At 33.9% G+C, this 6,132-nt stretch overlaps 1 non-coding gene across 1 annotated transcript; it reads left to right on the forward strand.

Annotated features, from left to right (window-relative positions):
• Positions 1-1,215: 1,215 nt before the first annotated feature.
• LOC116526385 lies at positions 1,216-1,379 on the forward strand. Its single transcript, XR_004258125.1, has one exon. It is a non-coding gene; the product is annotated as a U1 spliceosomal RNA (small nuclear RNA).
• The last annotated feature ends 4,753 nt before the right edge of the window (positions 1,380-6,132 follow it).

Raw genomic sequence — 6,132 nt, forward strand, 5'->3', positions numbered from 1 at the left:
TTTTGGAAGACTGGTATTTCCTTTTCTCTCTTTCTTTCCTTCCTTCCTTCTTTCTTTTCTTTTCTTTTCTTTTTGAAACATAGTCTTGCTGTGTCACCAGGCTGGGGTGCAGTGGTGCAATCTTGTCTCACCGCAGCCTCTACCTCCCAGGTTCAAGCAATTCCCCTGCCTCAGCCTCCCAAGACAGGCAGTTTCTTAGAAAGGTAAACATACTTTTAACATATGATCCAGAAAGTGTGTTCCTTGGTATTTAACCAAATGAATTAAAAAACCTTACGTCCACACAAAAATCTGGACTTGCATTTTTTATAGCAGCTTTATCAGCAATTGCCAGAACTTGGAAGCGACCATGTCTCTCAGTAGGTGAAATTGTGGTACATCTAGACAGTGGAATATTACTCAGCACTAAAAGGAAATGGGCTATCAAGTCCTGACAAGACATAGAGGAAACCTAAATGTATATTAGTAAGTAAAAGAAGCTAAACTGAAAGGTTTATATACTTTGTGATTCCAATTATAAGACATTCTGGAGAAATCATAACTATGGAGACAGTAAAAATTTCCATGGCTGACAAGGGTTAAGAGGTGGGGTGGAGAAATAAATGGAGCACAGAGAATTTTTAGGGCAGTGAAATTATAAAGTATGATAATGCATGTCATTATATTTGTGTTACTATACTTTTGTACAACACCAATGGTGAATGCATTCTTTATACTTTTGTTACTATACTTTTGTCCAACACCAGGAGTAAACCCCAATGTAAACTCTGGACTCCGGGTGATAGCAATGTGTCAATGTAGGTTCATTGACTGTAACAAATATTTCACTGTGATGTAGAATATCAATAGTGGGGGAGGTTGTACATGTGAGGGGATAGGAAATATATGGAAATTCTCTGTACTTTCTTATTTTCTCTGTGAACCTAAAACTTCTCTAAGAAATAAAGTTTATTAGTGGAAAAATATACAAGATATCATATAAACCTCTCAGAATTACTAAAATATAAAATAGTGACAAGACCGAATGTTAACAAGGCTGCAGAGAAACTGGATAATTCATATATTGCTGGTGGGAATATGAAATGGTACAGACACTCTGGAAAACAGTTTGGCAGTTAAAGAACTAAACATACAACTACCATATTAACTGTCAATTGCACTCCTGGGCATTTATATCAGAGAAATGAAGACTTATATTCACAAAAAAACCTGTGCATACTTACCTGGCAGGGGAGATACCATGATCACGAAGGCAGTTTTCCCAGGACGAGGCTTATCCATTGCACTCCAGATGTGCTGACCCCTGCGATTTCCCCAAATATGGGAAACTCGACTGCATAATTTGTGGCAGCGGGGGACTGCATTCACACTTTCCCCTAAAAAAAAAATAAAAGAAAAGAAAAAAAAAGAATTTAAAAACTGTGCATAAATGTTCAGAGCAGTTATATTTATAATCTCTCTAAACTGGAAATTGCCCAGACATCCTTTAACAGGTGATTGATTAAACAAACATGGGATACTACTCAGCAATAAAAAGGAAGGAAATATGAATACATGCCATAACCTGGATGACTCTCCACATAATTTTGCTGGATGGAAACATTCTAAAAAGTAACATACTTTATAACTCAATTTATTAGCATTATCAAAATGGCAAAATTATAAAATAGAAAATACATTAGTGGTTGGCAATAAAGGAGAGGGTAGAAGTGGGAGGAAGTGCTTGTGGTTATATTTGGCAGCAGGAGGGATCCTTGTGGTGATAGAAATATTCCGTATCTTAACAGTGTCAACGTAAACATCCTGGTTGTGATATTGTACTGTAGTTTTGCAAAATGTTAGCATTGGGGAAAACAGGGAATAGAATCTCTCTGTACTATTTCTTTCAATTGCATGTGAATATACAATTATCTCAAAATAAATAATTTCACTAAAAAGCAACCTGGATCCTGAAGACATATAAAGCAAAAAATGTTTCACAACTAAGAATCTCAATAGTAAAAGGCATCAGAGCATCTGCATCAACAAACGTAGAGGAATCAAAATTTGTGAGCGATCACAACAGACTCCATTTCAGACATTTTCCCCCTCTACTAGAATACTTCTGAATTAATTCTTTAGAGAATGTTCAAGCTAAAGTCATCAAGTTTCTACTTTTATTACTTTCATGCTCAGCTGAATTGATTTTCAAATGTATCTCCATGTGTTTAATTAAGGCTATTTTGGGTGGATTTCAGTAATTCTTCGTATTGAGGAAAGAGAGTTTATTAGATATTTAATGTGGAGAGGGAGATCAAGGAATACATTTGCTTTTCACAGAAATTATTCAGGTCCTTGTTTAGAAAAGATTGTATTTTTTTCTTAACTGTACATAACTCAGGCATAGAGACAGGCACAATTTTTTCCTTCATATTTTTCTTTGTTGTTATTAGCTTTCCTAACTTTTTGGAAACAGTTGAATCCAGGTTTGATTATGAGTGATCATAGAAAGATGCTAAAAGAACTTATGACAACTTGAGAAATCTAGGAAGTGTCATCAACACTATTTTTACTTGTCTATCTTTGCTCATCTCAACCAGTCTTATTTTTGACCTGAAACAAGGTTAAAAATGTAATTATGTTAAAGATTTAGAAATCATTGAACATTTCCAGGGTTCACTCTTATTTTTCCCTTTCCATTTTGCCAATGATATGCTTATTAAGAGCAAAAGCTGTAGTTTGGTGATTCAGCTGGTGGCTGATCAGAAGTGATTGCCATGACCCACCTGTAAGTTTCTTCTGACATTTCCCTCCAATTTTACTTAGATATGATACGAAGAAGATAAAACAAGAAAGCTAAAATAAAACAGAAGGTAGCTGGCTCTCCTAGTGTCCAAATCAGCTCAATTTCTCTGTTGGTATCTGAGAATATTTGCTTCCATGTTACCTCAAAAGGCAAAAATCGAGTTACACACATTGACTACATGGAACTAGCAGCAGTATTATAGGTTCTTATTTCAACTGGAAATATAAAACGTTGAAAATGTTATTTTCTTTATAAGCTAACAGTTATTTTTTGCAAAACCATGTATTTTTCCCCCTCTGTTTAGATTTGTTTTTACATCAAGGCTTTTATCAGAGCTTTTGATGTATCAGCATATAGAATGTTTAAAGAAGTGAGTGGATTGTTTGAAAAACATGTCAAGGCTGGACAAAAAGGTGGTTGAATTTGGACATGTCTTCTTAGGAAAATCAATGTTCATGCTGGCATCACAAATTATTATGTTCCTAACATTTATCTATATATGGACACAGGGCCCAAATATATCAATTTTTGAACTTTATGCTTTATATTTTAAGGTCTCATTTATTATAACAGTTATTATCACAAAGACAAAACATATTATCCCATCCTTGCCCTCTCAAATGTGTCCTGTTTACAGAATTAGTATTTTCTAAGACAAGATCTGTTGAAACATATTGTTTATTTCTGTTTACTAGTAGAAGGTTATTTTCTTCAGGAGATACATTAATAGATAGTTTTTATGTGTAAATATGACAAATAACACAGAGGGTTGGTTACCTAAGATAATACTTACTAAAATATGAGACCTTTAGATGCAATCTGGGGGATCTATTTACAAATATGTCTGTATTCATTAGAACTCTATAACCTTAAATGTGTAAGGAACTTGGAATTGTCTTTGAAGCAGAGTGATTTAAATAGTGGATAGCAATAGTGTAGAAGCCCAAATATATTGCTTCAGTTGTTCACTAAATTAATCTCTAAACCTTAAAACAAACAGGTGATAGAGAAAGGTAGACAAATTAGAGATATTTTGTAAAGAAAAGAGAAATCTAAGTGACATTAATTGATCTCAAATAAATTGGTGATATTAGTAGTTTCTTCTTCTGTTAAGGAAATGGTGAATACCATATATTTGTCATCCAAACTGGGATATGCTTGAAAGTGAATGAGGCCTATAAATAATTAAACAGGCATAAAGGCATAAAGGCAAAATAGGCAGAAAGTAGAATATATAGTTACCCTATGAATTATTTATTCATTTATTAATTCAATAGATATTTTGCTAAGTAATTAGGTAAAAAAAAAATGAAGAAGATAAATTCCTGTCCTCAAGATTAAGGCCGCGTGGGTGAAACATATTTGCCTTTATCAGGAACTAAGACAAAACTCTTTGTATGGAGCACAGAAGAAAGGTTTCTAACTCTTAAAAATGATGGAAAAAGATACTGTTAAGACTTTAAAAATTCATGGAATTGAGAATAACACTCCTACTCCCATTTGACAGCTGAGGAAACTGAGGCTCATGCTACTCAGCAGGCTAATAGCAGATTTTAAGCAAAAGCATATGGCTCCTTGAGTTCCCTTCTATACCTCTTCATTCCACTATGTTATTCTTATGGGAACTGCCTGAAGGAAAAGATATAAAATGCTAGAGATATGCTTTAGATTTCTCCGGATACAAAGGATAGCATAACACGTATTTGTGATTTATTCTCCTTGCAATGAGAGAGAAGGTCTAAATGGCCCAACTTAGTCACTTGTAACCTGCTTTTTAAAGCTTTGAGATATATTTTTTGTTGATTTTTGGAAGACTAACACAAATTTTTCTTGTGAGTTGAATCTCATGACAAGGGGAATTGCAATTTGCATACTGCATTACACTGAAATAACTGAGTCTTTCACTATACTGCATTAGAAATTGAATTTCATTATATACAAGTATAGCAAAAGCAGATTCCAACTGTGTATACTTAACTGAAGTGCATTATGAAAATATTTTTCAGAACATGTTTCATTATATCCTAGAAACCTACTTGCTAGGAGGATGTTGTACTAGTCCGTAACATCCGGGGTGAGCGTGCCGTCATGTAGGAATACACTCACTTAGGCACATATAAAGTTGTCAAGCTATTCTGCCATTCATTATTTATCCACTGCTAGTCATTTCATTATTCATTTAGTTAACTCTTTTTTTAAACTCAATTCATAATATAACCATTCAATCAATCAAACCAACACTAATACCTGAACCCTGTTTTTAGTATCACTTCTTGTTATAATTTTAGCATAAAAATATTAAGTCTTTGAGATGGTTTATCAGTTCAGTGTGTTTACCTGGAAGATAAGATTTTAAAGATAAAAAATGGTAATTATAAAGAAGTAATAAAATATGCTCTCTTTGAGGCTGAAAGCACAGCACTTAAAACAAGACAATAGCTACGTTCTCTGACTGACAGGTAGATATCACATTAGATGAAAATGATAAGACTTAGTGGACTGAAGAATAATTTCCTCTTGACAGTGCCCTGACCCTTGACCTATGGCCTGACTCTTGCTGGCTTCACTAACACAGGATAATTTTCACAGGTGTAGGATAAAAGACATTTCTGTAGAAGCTACCAACAGTTAGAGATTTATTTCTTTTGATGATCACTAACGTGCTGTTGGGATAGAACTGTAAGTTCTGACCTTCTCTGAGCTCTTAAGGACATAAAAATTTTCTCACAAGAAAGCGAAATTCTACATACAAAGAGCTTTCTTTATTGTTTGGCTGGTAGAGCACTATGTAACAGAGAAGGTACATGCATCGGGGCAAAGTGATGGCAAATGTGTTATTGTCATTACCCTGAAAACATGTTTCAAACATAATTGTGGCACAGATCTAATAAAGAATGCTCCATTTATAACAGACTCCCTGCATTTTTATAATAATTATTAGTAAACTCTTACATGTCATGCCCTGGAAGTTTGTCCTATTCTGAAATGATTCTTTTGATTTATATGCTAATCACTATTAAAAAAAATCAGTTCTTTGACTTTTATTTAAATTTTCTGAAAGTGGTAGCTTTGAGAGTACTTACGGATGATGTGGTAACAATTGTGATTTCTCATGAAAGTTAATGCCTCCTGCTGTAAGAAAATATATTGTATACTCCTTTTTAAGTAACACAAGCAAGAAATTCAGAAAATACAGTGAAGCACGATGAGTTATGCAAATCCATGTTATAAGAGAAGAATATTGCAAGGGAAAACAAATGACTGTGACATCCATTAAAGTCAGTAAATCCATGATTGAAAAGGAAAAAAAATATCTGCAGAAGAATGAATTTTGCAGGTAAAATGAA

Source organism: Sapajus apella, unplaced genomic scaffold, assembly GCF_009761245.1.
Source record: "Sapajus apella isolate SASKATOON/1434 unplaced genomic scaffold, GSC_monkey_1.0 scaffold50, whole genome shotgun sequence".
NCBI classification, from domain to species: Eukaryota; Metazoa; Chordata; class Mammalia; order Primates; family Cebidae; genus Sapajus; species Sapajus apella.